A 15198-nucleotide genomic window follows, 5' to 3' on the forward strand; every position below is an offset into this window, starting at 1 on the left:
TGAAATTTCTGAGATATAATAACTGCTATCAATGTGCCACACAATCAAACAGGAATAACACTTTCAAACTAGGAACAGATTTTCCCCAAATTTTGTTAAGATAGTGTAATGCCTATTCTCAGTCCAGAAGCATGTCTGGACATGTCTCTCTGTTTATATGTGCTAATGGAGAGCGAAAGTTTGCCCATGCCTGTTCTACACTGTCCATATAATGCAGCTCCAAACTACAGTATATCGCAATGTAGATGGGGCCTCAGAAGCAGTTTTGCCAGTATTTCCACTCAATGTAAGACGTTCATTCCATTTTATAACTATAACTATGCTTGTTCATTTCGGATGTCAAATCGTTAAAATTAAATTCCTAATATAAAATAGCTAGTATTATTTGTCATTATTGTTCATCACGGACCAATTGATTTATTGTGAGCCATGACATTTTCAAGCAACGCTCCAGCTCCTCGATGTTAATTTCCTGTCAGACATATTGCACAGCAAATATATTGTTGAACGATGTCTAACATGACATGTGAAAGCATGAATGACACACAATTTGTCTTGTGATTTATGGCAATATTTGTGGCAATCATCTGTGAACTGAAACACACACAAAAGGCTTCAGGGCTGGTCGCTCACCATCAATAATGTAAAAAAATATTGATTTATGCTTGAGCTGCTAAACAAGGAGAATTGCTTTATCATTTGGCCATGCAAGATATGGAAAGCATAATAAATTAATTTACAGATGTATCTGTCCTGTCTTTGGAACTGAAAAATGACAAATTCAAAACATAGCCCAATTAAGGAATTCAGTTGACAATGGAAAAGTTCCTGATGGCCTGGAAACCCTGCTTAGGGAAGTTTTTATTGTTATTGTGTGCCTTCAAGTCATTTCTGTCTTATGGGGACCCTACAGTGAAAGTCTCAGCAGGTTTTTTTGGGCAAGATTTATTTAGAGGGGCTTTTCTTTTGCCTTCTTCTGATGCCAAGAGAGTGTGACTCTCCAGGATCAACCAGTGAATGTTTGCAGGGATCCTCTGCTCTTAACCATAGTGAATCGAAGGGCTATCAAAATCTAGTTTTTTTACAACTTTTCCTCCATTTGCCAAGATTCTTCAGTCTATGAGCTGAACACACAATTAACTTGGGGAAGTGCTGAGCATCTATAGTGTTGAATTAATTCAGTTGGCACTCAATGCGATGGAACCATGGGAGTTACAATTTTACAAGATCTTTAGCATCCTCTGCCAAAGGCTATTGGTGCCTTACCAAACTATTGCTCCCATAATTCCACAGCATTGAGTCATGGCAGTTAAAGTGGTGGCAAACTGCATTAATTATTCAGTGTAGATCATTCTAAAAGAGCAAATGTTTCCAGAGTAACGTTAGCTAAAGTAATGCTTTCAAACTGTTCATTTTTTTCTTTCAAAGTGGTTACTAAGAATTGTATTCTTCTATACATGGTTTGCATATTCCTAAAGTCTGACTACAGATCATCTTAATGTATTTCTACACAAAATGCAAATCTCATCTCAAAGCTTAAGAGCTTCAAAATAAGTTTAAACCTAGAAATTATATTGTAAGTGGTTATCTTGAATAGATTTTATGGATTTCTAACCATCATACTCAAGATTTCAGTAATATTTTCCCCCTCTTCTTATTTCAGATTTCTTGACATTCTGACTTGACATTAAATGCACTAGCAACAACAGTATTTTCAGACAGAGATATGCATGTGGGAAGGGGGCAAAAATAAAGGAGAGTTCTGCCACTACATCACATTTCCAAATACATACCCCAACCCCATTTCCTAGCATTTCAGTTTGAAAAAACCACTGAGCATACATCTTGTTGTTACTGTGCCCAAGTTAACTTAAGACTCATGAAGACCCTATTCTGGATTGGCAATATTTGTTCAGAGGCTGTTTCCCACTGACTTCCTCTAAGAGAGTCTGATTTGGCCAAGGTCACTTACGGCTAAACTGGATTTGAACCCTGATCTTCTAACATCCTAGTCCAACACCCAAACCATGCTGGCTCACTGACTTTATCTGCTTGACTCAAATAGCCACATGGCATGCTAGTGGTGAGATTCAACACAATAACATGGTCCACACTGGGGAAAGAATATAAATTTCACCAAGATTCCTTGTTTTTGCTCATAGTGATATATTGCCATGACTCACTTACAAGGGATGCATTGAGATCTGCACAAAGAAGCATAAAGGTTGCATATGGTTAAATGAGATCTATATGTGCTTGTGTCAAACACTACTCTGAGGAAACATATCCAGGGGAAGCTATGTTGGCCATGCAGCAAAATGCCACAAATTCTGCAACACAGTGTTACAGTGAGTTCTTGATATCCACAGGGGTTGGGTTCCAGGACCTCCTGCAGATTCCGAAATTTGGAGATGCTTAAGTCCCATTATATGCAATAGTAAAGTAAAACGGAGTCCCTTATATTAAATGGCAAAAATTAAGCTTTGCTTTTTGGATTTTAATAATAAACACTTTTAAGCCATGGATGGTTGAATCCATAGACTCATCATACAAAAATATGGAGGACTGACTGGACTTTTAATGGCCAAATAAAATGCATAAAATATGAAAAAAGCTTTCAGAGCTTTGCTGGCATCTTCATAAGGTAAACAGGAGAGGGAAAATGTTACAGGAGAGGGAAAATGGTACTGTTCATGTCACAAGCCCACATCTTGTCTCAGATGTTACTTCTATTGTCAGTTAAGATGATCTTGAAGGATCTCAATGCAGGCAGAGGCTACTCCTGTTCCTGGCCATGTGGGAACTAGGGGCAAAAGACAATAAAAGACAGGTAATAAATGTTCAACATTGCTAACAAGAGGAAAGTAAATTCCCTTGAGGACCAGACTGTTCCTAAATGTACTAACCCTGTAGCAGAGTTTGGAAAGGTTACTTTTGAGGCCCACTGCTCCAAAAATGGGAGCCAGCAGGGACACTGATTGTGAGATTCCAAAAGCCCACTGTTGTTGTTGTTGTTTTGTTGTTGTTGTTGTTGTTTCCCTTCAAATAGTTTCTGATCTGACCTATGGTTACCCTAGATTTAAGGTTTTCCATTGCTTTCCTCCAAGGCTAAGAGAGTGTGACTTGCCCAAAGTCACCTAATGGGTTTCCATGAACGAGTGGGTATTCAAACCCTGATCTCCAGAGTCATTGTTCAGTGCTTTAAGATGGGATAATGGTACTATGTCATGATATCCTCTTATGGAATCCCCAGATTTGCTGTTTAGGGAGGGGCATTTGCTGTAGAATTCTCAGATGGAGAACTAAACTACAAATCCCAGAACCGGATGTTGCCGTGGCAGATAAAGCAGTATAATAGCAATATACTGCAATCATGTTAGAGCTCTAAGGCCCCATCTACACTGACCATCAAATGCAGTTCAAAGCTAGCTTCAAACTGTGGTGTCCAGAAAACACTCCCACAAAAACAAGTGAAAGTCCCCAATGTTCTCTGTGGTTTGTGTCATCATCACCATTCAGGTCTCAGATTGTTTCCAGGATTTGCCATGTAGGCTGGAGCTACAATGCCTTATATTCCAGGATCTGATTCCAGGTGATCGGCTTTGAACTGGATTATATGAGTCTCCAATGCTATATAACTAACCTGGGAATAAACAGATAATCTGGGATCGGATCCTGGGATATGAGGCAGTGTGGAAGGGGCCGTAATCATCTGCAGAGTGAAAGCACTTTCATTATGAATTTGAAAACTGCATTAAATGACGATCAGTGCCGAATGCCAGGATTCTAGGAACAGTCACTCACTAAAGTGATTTCCTCGGACTCTGACTAAGAATGCAGCAACTCTGGTCCCTTCTACACTACCCTATAATTCAGATTATCAAAGGAGATAATCCACACCTGCTTTGAACTGGATTATATGAGTCTACACTGCCATATAATCCAGTTCAAAGCAGGTAATTTGGATTTTATATGGCAGTGTAGAAGGGTCACCTGTAAAATTAATGAAGTTTGTGTTACTTTACCTGCCAGGGCTAGATGGTATAGAATCCTGGGATTCATAGTTTGGTGAGATTCTTTGACAGGGGAGGTTGGAGAGCTTGTACAATAGCTTCAGCTACCAGGATTCCGCAACCGCATTCACACTGGCCTACAACAGACAAGAGTTCTTTCTCCCACCCTGGACCTTCCACGGATATATAAACCTCCCTTGCTTAGTTTCCAATACCTCACACCCCCTGAAGATGCCTGCCATAGATGTGGGCAATGTAACGTAATGAAGAATCAAAATGTATAGTCCACACACTGCTTTGCCAGAGAAAGAAAATATGTGCCACGCAGGTGAGCAATAAGAACAAATTGTTTATTCTTCTTAAACTCAGAACAACATAATACAATGTATGCACCAACTCACATAATGTCCTTTTATGAGAGATTTAAAATAGTCTTTCCTTTGTCCATGTGGATAAATTCCTTCCAGCAGCTCAGGAAGTAAGAGCACACTTCAAACTCTCTCTCTCTCTACTTCTCTCTTTCAACTGTCTCTCTGCACCTCCTCAGTTTAAGCCTGAACAAAATTGCAACAGTATCAAAAACTCCCAGGCTTAACAGCTCTCCAGACATGGCTCAACCAATCAGCTTCATGCATTGTATTTTGCAGTTGACGCAGGCATATTTTTTACATATCGTAACAGGTGAAACATCAGGAGAATGCTTTTGAAACACGGCCATATAGCATATTTATTTTATTTATTTCAAATATTTCTATCCCGCCCTTCTCACCCGGAGGGACTCAGGGCGGCGTACAATTGGCAACAATTCGATGCTGATACATCATTAAAAACAACAACATATAAAAAATACAACCAATTAAATACAGTATAAAATATAAAACATAAAATGTGTTTAAAATCCGTTCGTCCAATATCCTCCAACTTTATCCATATAACAATCTGGGTCGTCTTTATCATTTATTCATTAAAAGCCTGGGCACAAAGCCATGTTTTTAAGGCTTTTCTAAAACTCAAAAGGGTTGGGGCTTGCCGTATATCTCTGGGGAGGGTGTTCCATAGCCGGGGAGCCACCACCGAGAAGGCCCTGTCCCTCGTTCCCACCAGCTGCGCCTGTGAGGCAGGCGAGACTGAGAGCAGGGCCTCTCCAGATGACCTCAGGGATCTTCCTGGCTCATAGGAGGAGATACGTTCGGACAAGTAGATTGGGCTGGAACCGTTTAGGGCTTTATAGGTCAAAACCAGCACTTTGAATTGGGCTCGGTAGCATATCGGCAGCCAGTGGAGCTGGCTTAACAAGGGGGTGGTACGCTCCCTGTAAGCCGCCCCAGTTATTAGTCTGGCTGCCGCCCGTTGTAGTAGTTGGAGCTTCCGGGCCGTCTTCAGAGGCAACCCCACGTAGAGAGCGTTGCAGTAGTCCATAGAAAACTCACAACAACCTTAATATTATTATTGACACAAAGACAGAGTATGACACAGTAAATGAGAGATATATGCTGGATTTCATATCACAGACTCACAAATCGAACACTTCTCAAGTGTTTAGAACTGTGTGATGTATTTTCGGATGATGCGCGCAGATCCCAGTAAGGTGGCCTTTTGCAGTTGATGGACCCCGTAATTCTGTCAATGTTTATTGTCTTCAAATGCCATCTGAGATCTTTTGGCATGGCACCCAGTGCACCAATTACCACTGGGATCCCCTGTATTGGCTTATGCCAGAGCCTTTGCAATTTGATTTTGAGGTCCTGATAATGGCTGAGTTTTTCCTGTTGTTTTCCGTCAATTCGACTGTCACCTGGTATGGTGACATTAATAATCCAAACTTTTTTCTTTTTCCACAACTGTGATGTCTGGTGTGTTGTGTTCCAAAACTCTGTCAGTCTGGATTCGAAAGTCCCACAGTATTTTTGTGTGTTCATTTTCCACTACCTTTGCAAGTTTATGATCCCACCAGTTCTTTACTACTGGCAGGTGATACTTGTGACATAAGTTCCAATGAATCATTTGGGCCACATAGATGTGTCTCTGTTTGTAGTCTGTCTGTGCGATTTTCTTAACAGCATCCGAGGATATGATTAATGGTTTCATCAGCTTCCTTGCACAGTCTGCATTTTGGGTCATCAGCCGATGGGTGCTACCTTGTCATGGTGGGGGGCTTAACTGCTCCAGGGACATTGAAAGCTGTGCTGATGGTAGTGTAACTACTGGCAGGTCCAACCAAGCCAGAGAGGTCTCAGCTGAGGAGTGGAATTAAGGACCTCATCATCACACTAGAGCTTGGATCCACTTTAAATCTGCTTTAAATCCAGTTTAGGGAGGGGGCTTTAAACAGCTCAGCCAGATAGGTCCTGGGCCTCACCAAACTACAAACCCCAGAATTCTGCAGGAGGCAGAAACCAGATTTAAAGTGGATTCATGCTCTAGTGTGATGAGGCAGTAAGAGCACCTAACCCATGAGTACTATGGAGAAACAAACCAAAACAAAATCTATATTGGCTTGGTCATTGCCCAGGATAAAAAGGATCGTGGTGGACACTGCGAATTCTGGACATCCATTGACAAGTGGGCTACAGAATCAAAATACAAATGAACAGTCACAGAAGTGGCAGAAGTATACAATGCCAGAAAACCAAACTATTGTAATTATTATAATTATTAGTGACACAAAGACAGAGTATGACACAGCAAATGAGATGTATATGCTGGATTTTGTATCACAGAATCACAAGTCGAACACTTCCCAAGCGGGGTTGTGTGTTTTCTAGGCTGTCTGGCCATGTTCCAGAAGCATTCTCTCCTGACGTTTCGCCCACATCTATGGCAGGCATCCTCAGAGGTTGTAAGGTATATTCCCAAGTGTTTAGGACTGTGAGATGTATTCACTTCCCAAGTGTTTAGGACTGTGTGATGTATTTTTGGATGATGTGTGCAGGTCATATTATTATTATTGACACAAAGACAGAGTATGACACAGCAAGCGAGAGAGATATGCTGGATTTCCTATCACAGAATCACAAGTTGCACACTTCCCAAGCGGGGTTGTGTGTTTTCTGGGCTGTCTGGCCATGTTCCAGAAGCATTCCCTCCTGTCGTTTCGCCCACATCTATGACAGGCATCCTCAGAGGTTGTGAGGTATATTCCCAAGTGTTTAGGACTGTGTGATGTATTCACTTCCCAAGTGTTTAGGACTGTGTGATGTATTTTCGGATGATGTCCACAGATCACATTATTATTACAGTAGAGTCTCACTTATCCAACATAAATGGGCCGGCAGAATGTTGGATAAGCGAATATGTTGGATAATAAGGAGGGATGAAGGAAAAGCCTATTAAACATCAAATTAGGTTATGATTTTACAAATGAAACACCAAAACATCATGTTAGACAACAAATTTGACAGAAAAAGTAGTTCAATATGCAGTAATGCTATGTAGTAATTACTATATTTACGAATTTAGCACCAAAATATCACGATGTATTGAAAACATTGATTGCAAAAATGAGTTGGATAATCCAGAATGTTGGATAAGTGAGACTCTACTGTATTATTATTGACACAAAGACAGAGTATGACACAGCAAAAGAGAGATATATGCTGGATTTCGTATCACAGAATCACAAGTTGAACACTTCCCAAGTGTCTAGGACTGTGTGATGTATTTTCGGATGATGCATGCAGATGCCAGTAGGGTGACCTTTTGCAGTTGACAGATCGTAATATTGTCAATGTTTATTGTTTCCAAATGCCGACTGAGATCTTTTGGCAGGGCACCTAGTGTGCCGATTACCACTGGGAGGACCACCTGTACTGGTTTATGCCAGAGCCTTTGCAGTTCGATTTTGATGCACCCCAATTCTGAATTAGGATCTGGGTGAAGGCAGAGTTTGGGAAGCAAACCAGTGTATAATGGCCAGGCGAGTTGGGAGCTCCTGGGATGCTGGGGAAGGGAGGGATACTGTCTGTGGCTTCTAGCTGGGAGGAGAGGAGGGCTGTAGCTTCAAGGGAAAGGAGAGAAAGGAGGGGCGGTGGGGAGAAGGGACTCCAAAGCAAGAGGTCAAGGAGAGCCCTCTGTGTCCGGCTGGGAGGGAGCAGAGAAGGGGGAGAGAGGGGAGGGAAGAGAGAGAGAGAGAGAGAGAGAGAGGGAGCCCCGTCCCTAGCCCTTTCTTTAGAGCACGCTGCGAGCAGGAGAGAGAGAAAAGGAAGAGGCAAAGGCTCTGCTGCGACTTTGTCATCCCTCGCCGGCTTCCAAGCAACAAAGAGCCGAGCCTTTTCCCTTCTTCGCCTCGCCTCTCCTCAGAAAGGGAAGGAGACAAACTCCCCAAGAGTCCCCCAAGAGGGAAGGTAAGACTCACTCCCAAGAGCTAAGAAAGAGGGAAAGTGGATGAAAGAGGGAAAGTGGATGAAAGAGGGAGGGAAAGCCGGGAGCAGGGGAGGAAAGGAGTTTCAGTAGCTCAGATAAGAGCATGGTTGTGCCTACAGAAGGGGAGGGAGGACTGCTTTTCTTCAACTGGAACTTCTTTGCTCCTTGCTTTCCCCCTAGAACAGGCATGGGCAAACTTGGGCCCGCCAGGTGTTTTGGACCACAACTCCCACAATTCCTAACAGTCTACCGGCTGTTAGGAATTGTGAGAGTTGTAGTCCAAAACACCTGGAGGGCCCAAGTTTGCCCATGCCTGCCTCAGAATGAACTGTAAGCGCTTTTGAGCAAAAGCTGGATCTGTACTGCCATATAATGTAGCCTGAACTGCATGATTTGAGTCTTCTGCACTGACTATATCATGCAGTTTCAAATGCACTATATTAGCAGTGTATCTGAGGCCAGAGATACCAGGTTTTTGTCTGCTTGGGGATTCGTCTTGGGGCGCATCTACACTGTACAATGAATGCACTTTGATACCGGGTTGTTGTGATTTTTCCATGCGCCAGAAGCATTCTCTCCTGACGTTTAGCCCACATCCATGGTAGGCAGCCTTAGAGGTTGTGAGGTATACTGGAAACGAAGCAAAGAGGTTTATACAGTAGAGTCTCACTTATCCAAGCTAAACAGGCCAGCAGAAGCTTGGATAAGCGAATATCTTGGATAATAAGGAGGGATTAAGGAAAAGCCTATTAAACATCAAATTAGGTTATGATTTTACAAATTAAGCACCAAAACATCATGTTATACAACAAATTTGTCAGAAAAAGTAGTTCAATACGCAGTAATGTTATGTTGTAATTACTGTATTTACGAATTTAGCACCAAAATATCATGATATATTGAAAACATTGACTACAAAAATGGCTTGGATTATCCAGAGACTTGGATAAGTGAGATTCTACTGTATATCTGTAGAAGATCCAGGGCAGGATAAAGAACTCTTGTCTGTTGGAGGCAAGTGTGAATGTTTCCAATATTCCTCACAGTAATAATAATAACTTTATTCTTATATCCCGCCCCATCTCCCCGAAGGGACTCGGGGTGGCTCTCATGGGGACCAAGCCCAGCAATACACAATAAAATGCAATCACATAAATACATTTGAAACATATAAACATAAAATCATAAAACATATACAGTAGAGTCTCACTTATCCAACACTCGCTTATCCAACGTTCTGGATTATCCAACGCATTTTTGTAGTCAATGTTTTCAATACATCGTGATATTTTGGTGCTAAATTCGTAAATACAGTAATTACTACATAGCATTACTGCGTGTTGAACTACATTTTCTGTCAAATTTGTTATATAACATGATGTTTTGGTGTTTCATTTGTAAAATCATATCCTAATTTGATGTTTTATAGGCTTTTCCTTAATCTCTCCTTATTATCCAACATATTTGCTTATCCAACATTCTGCCAGCCCGTTTATGTTGGATAAGCGAGACTCTACTGTAATACATTAAAACTTACTCAAGCAATAGCTACTAGTCAGGCACAGTGAACATATCTGTGAACACACCTCTGAGGATGCTTGCCATAGATGTGGGCGAAACGTCAGGAGAGAATGCTTCTGGAACATGGCCACACAGCCCAGAAAACTCGCAACAACCCAGTAATTCTGGCCATGGAAGCCTTTGACAATACACTTTAATTACCACTTGAATTGTTCAATGCTTGGAAATCTGGGATTTGCAGTTTGGTGAGGTACTAGCCGTCTTTGGCAGAGAAAACCACAGATCTTGTAAAACTGCAACTCCCAAGATAGCACAGCATTGAATCAAAGTGAGGTCCAATTTGATTGATTATGCAGTGTAGATGCACCCTTGCTTAGAGGGAAATATTTCTCAGCTAACTTTGTGGAATTTTTAGTTCATCCTCTGTGATCTAGAAGGAATTTGGGTGAACAAAGTGAAGGGCAGGAGCTTTAAAATGAACTCAGTAGAGGCGAGCATATGTGTCTGAAGAAGGTGTTTTTATGCTTCAGTGGCAAAGGGAAGCAGGGATTCTGAAAACTTTGTGTGCTACATATCTAACTGCCCTGGCCTAATGCGATGGGATCCTGGGAGTTGTAGCTATACTAGGCCTTCTTTAGCCTTCCCTGCCAAAGAGAGCTGGTACCTCAACAAATTACAAATCACACTATTCCATAGCATTGAGCCAAAGCAGTTCAAGCGTGTCAAACTGCATTCATTTGAATATAAATAAAGTTTGGGTTGCTGTGAGTTTTCCAACCTGTGTGGCCATGTTCCAGAAGTATTCTCTCCTGACGTGTTGCCCACATCTATGGCAGGCATCCTCAGAAGTTGTGAGGTCTGTTGGAAACTAGGCAAGTGGGGTTTATATACCTGTGGAATGTTCAAGTTGGGAGAAAGAACTCATGTCTGTTTGAGGCAGGTGTGAATGTTTCAGTTGGCCACCTTGATTAGCATTGAATAGTCTTTCAGCTTCAAGGTCTGGCTGCTTACTGTCTGGGGGAATCCTTTGTTGGGAGGTGTTAGCTGGCCCTGATTGATTCATGTCTGGAATTCGTCTGTTGGCCATACAGCCCGGAAAATTCACAGCAACCCAGTGATTCTAGCCATGAAAGCTTTCGACAACAGATAAATAAAGTTTATTATTATTATTATTGATGTGCCCCTTGTTTTTCTGTGCAGCAGGAATGTGCGTTTTCAAAGCAGCCAGGTTTCTAACTCCTAGCTCTCAGGATCATTTCCCCTTAGGAACAAAAACGGAAAAGAAAGATGGAATAATGAGGATGTGGGGGCGAAGTGAAAGGCTTTCCAAGTTCCAGGTTAATCGAGTGCTGGAAAGGGTCGGAAAGGCAGACGAATGGAACCAAGGCAGCTGGGGTCCTTGCAAATAAAGGGGATGGTGGCTACTTTAACGGCCATGTCTCACTCCTAGGGAATCCTTGGAGCTGCAGTTTGGTGAGGCACCAGCACTCCTTGGCAGAGAAGGCCATGTAAAACTACAACTCCTAGGATCCCAGAACATTGGCTAGGGGTAGAGGGCAAAGGAGCAAAAAGCACCTGTGGAAGCTTCACTGTCACTCCTTTTCAGCCATCTCTGAATTTTCCTAGACATTTCTGAACTTTCCTTTGTGACAAGTTGCTGGTGGTGTTTTTTCTTTCCTGAAAGCAACTTTTCACTACTATGTGTGTCTTTGCAACCTGTGTGGTGCTTTCACCGCATCCCTTTGAATTTTGGGCCCCTCTGTCATTTCTTATAAGGCTTGAAGTCATAGGAAGCAGGAGTAAATTTTATCTTAAAACCAACCCAGAACATTGGGAGGATCTACACTCTAGAATCAATGCAGTCTGACACCACTTTAATTGCCATGGCTCAGTGTTGTGGAATCCTAGGAGCTGTGGTTTGGTGATACATCAGCACTCTTTAAAAGAGAAGTCTGACGATCTTGTAAAACTACAACTCCCAAGGTTCCATGGCATTGGGCCATTCCTGTTCAAGAGGGGCGGATATAAAAATAAATAATAATAATAATAAAAATAATAAATCTACAGGGTAGATGCACTCATTGAAAGCATGGACATGTTTTATCGTAAAGTCAACCCAAACATCATTTTATCAGTCATTTAATAAGATATAATCAAAGGTTTTAATATGTTGTTGTTCTTGTTGCATTATATATTTTGGTTAATTCTTTAGATTTACATCCCTGATGTGTGACATCTAGGATATTCTTCAAATCTTGTTTTATCCTCATATCTCCCATTTTCTTTCCAACTTCATGGGATCATTATTTCAGTGCTCAGATTTATTAGGAAGAGGATTGATTGAAAAGTAGTTTGTAAACATCTATGATTTGGGGAATGGAAGGAGAATGGATTTTAAATGCTGCAATATTGTGAAGATTTATTAAAATTATATTAATTTTTAATTACTCAATGGAGCATTGAATTATTGCAGATGTTCTTTACATGGTTTCCTGTTTCTTCAAAGCTTTGAGTAATTTCTTAGTCTAATTTCACATTGGTCTATATCGCATTTGCTATTCTGCTTTCCTTTTGCTTATAATAGCTCTTTGGTGTGCATTTTTATGTTGATTTGGTTCCTCCAGTTATGTATCTTTAATGCAGCCCTCATCTGTTTGCTGTTTTGTGGATGCCATTTATGTTGTGTGTGTGTCGCCCTTGGTTTATCATTCTGTCTTCTCTGTTTTATGGCTTGTCACAAAATATAAATCTCTAACAAAAATCCTGTTCAAAAGAAAAACAATTGACGCGGCCTTGTGGCACCATAAAACACGTTTATTGTAGCCAGAGTTTTATTAGGAAAGAGCTTCTTTCTTCCTCTGCATTGGTCCTGTCGGTGGAATTCCCTCTTCCCAAGATTGAAAATATCCAACACTTTTCAGCAGACAGCCTTGGCAATATGAACCAGGGAAGGGAGGCAATAAAGTTGTAGGTCTACATCAGAGGAAGGGGTTAAAGAGCCCCCTTTGTTGTCTGGAAGCCAGCAGCCCAGTGCACAGCTATGTGTGCTTAATCCATGGGGCTTAAGTGTGCATAACTGTGCAATGGATTGTAGCCATTGTCTTCACAAAACAGTCCATCTTTGTCAGGCCAAAGGCTTGCAGTGATTGAGTCTATAGGCTTCTAAGCCACAGAGCTGCTATCAAATGTTTCTCCCTTTTTTCCTTTTGACCTGGAAAAGAATGCTTTCCAACACAGGCTCTGAACTTCATTATTTATACATGCTGGATTCCAAAAAAGGAGAGTTACCCAATATGAGGAATAAAGGAAAATAATTTTGATGGCCGTGTGTAGCGTGAGCAGAGTTTAGAAAAGTTAGTTTCTTGATTTAACTCAAACTTTATGGGAGTTTAAACAAAATTTGTGGAAAGCAATAAATGCAAGCAGTTTAAAATTGACTAGCTGGCAGCCTTAGTGTTATGGTTTTAAAATCTGGAAATCTAGGGGAAATACCTCAAATCATAAAACTATTTGGAATTATTCCTTAGTCACCAATTTGAAAGTGTAGGTATGCATACAGGAAGATACATCTCAAGGATTTTTTGTGCATTTCCAGTCCCACACACACACACACACACCTGCATGCCTGCCTGTTGACTTGTGGAAATTCTATCAATTTTGTAAGATTTTCTTAGCAAGATACACTCAGAGTTGGTTTGCCATCACCTTCCTCTGAAACGGGCCTACAGCTTTTTTTAAATTACATTGATTTATATCCATAGCCTGCAGGGTAGAGTATTGGGTTGTATTGTTAAATAACAGTATCATTTTCATTATCCTGTCCCTCATGGAAATACCCAAACCAATATATCTAGCTTCAATACTGTCAAGATAACATTCAGTTCTGTAGGAAATGGGTTTGGAGGGGAAAAAATATGGTTATGGATTAATTGGTTTGCACCTGACACATTAGCAGGTAAGCAAAAGAAGCCTTCTGCAAGCCAGAGAGCTGAGCCTAGCAGTGCCCAATGAATCGATGAGATAAATAACAGCAGCATTTCTGATTTCTCCTCTGCCTGGTGATGGCAGACATATAATGTCCAGCCATGTGCACTTAGTGCCTTCCATGTCAGTGAGACATCGAATCCACCCTAGATTTTATTCAGGGTTAAATGAGCTATTAAAAGTGCTGAATCTGTTTGAGGGGGACATGGTTCAGCACCTTCGATAACCCCATCAAAAGTCAGACTAAATCCTGGTTTCATTGCCCTGCTGACTTGGAAGCAACTAGCTGTGCCTGGCTAATCCTACAAATAGGCTAGAGCAGTGGTGCACCATCTGTGGCATTCTAAGTGATTGGGACTCCAACTCCCACAAGCCCTAGCCAGTTTTGTTCAATGGTCATGAATTTTGGGGGTACCCCCAGTGGCACAGAGAGTTAACACATTCAGCAGAGTTAGCTGCTGAACCTGCTGACTGAAAGGTTGGTGGTTCGAATCCTACAACTACCAGAAATCCCAACCAGTTTACCAGCTGTTAGGATTTCTGGGAGTTGAAGGCCAAAACATCTGGGGACCCACAGGTTGAGAACCACTTGGTTAGGGGGAGAAATTACGAATGGATTGCCCCTCACTTATATATTTTTTTCTTATGCAAAATTTTCAATGTAGTTGGATGGAGGATGTAATGAGTGAAATGAGATGTAATGGAAATGTAGAAAGCAGAAACATTCATTATCTCTTTAGTCTTTGACAATACATTCATTATCACTTTAACTGATCATTAACAAAAAACGATGGGATGTTAGCACAGACAACTTAGCACAGAAACCTGATTTTCACATGGGTAGGGATGGAAGGTCAGGTGGTACTAAGTAAATTAATATTTTCATGTTATAATAACATATTACATCCATGTCTCTGAAAGAAATCACTTCTTGTTTTTTTCCTCTTGCTGTTAACCTTTATCCTTATTTTCCCTTGCCTTTTGCCCTGTGGATTGGATGTCGTTCACTCTCAGAGGTGTCTGGTGTTATTTTACGGATCTGGTGATGGCCAAATGGTAAATTCCCTGACCAGGCAGGGAACTGAATATGGGTCTCTTTGTTCTAAACACAGCATGGCATTACTCTGATTCTGTTCAATCTGTGGTTACTATAAGTAGAAAAATAATATAAATGCTGAAATAGTGGTAGAAAAATGCAACACTGAATGTATTGAATTTGCATAATTAAAATGCAAGTTAGTATAACAGACATAATACTAATGATTTCCATCCTATTCAAATTAGGTGCCCAGATTTGAGGGACTAGAATGTGTCTAAA

At 41.1% G+C, this 15198-nt stretch overlaps 1 protein-coding gene across 5 annotated transcripts in view; it reads left to right on the forward strand.

Annotated features, from left to right (window-relative positions):
* Positions 1–15198, forward strand: part of greb1 (growth regulating estrogen receptor binding 1) — a 135338-nt gene that overhangs the window by 19001 nt on the left and 101139 nt on the right. For 3 of the 5 annotated variants that reach the window (XM_016996521.2, XM_062983692.1, XM_062983710.1), the window contains exon 1: positions 8035–8356. The exons of 1 other annotated variant lie outside the window; for it this stretch is intronic. The gene's annotated coding sequence lies outside the window, so the exon portion shown is untranslated. Of the gene's footprint in view, positions 1–8032; positions 8357–15198 lie in introns of those variants that run through there. One more of the 5 variants, XM_016996526.2, reaches the window with a different exon arrangement.

This window comes from Anolis carolinensis, chromosome 1 (genome assembly GCF_035594765.1).
Source record: "Anolis carolinensis isolate JA03-04 chromosome 1, rAnoCar3.1.pri, whole genome shotgun sequence".
Taxonomy (NCBI): Eukaryota; Metazoa; Chordata; class Lepidosauria; order Squamata; family Dactyloidae; genus Anolis; species Anolis carolinensis.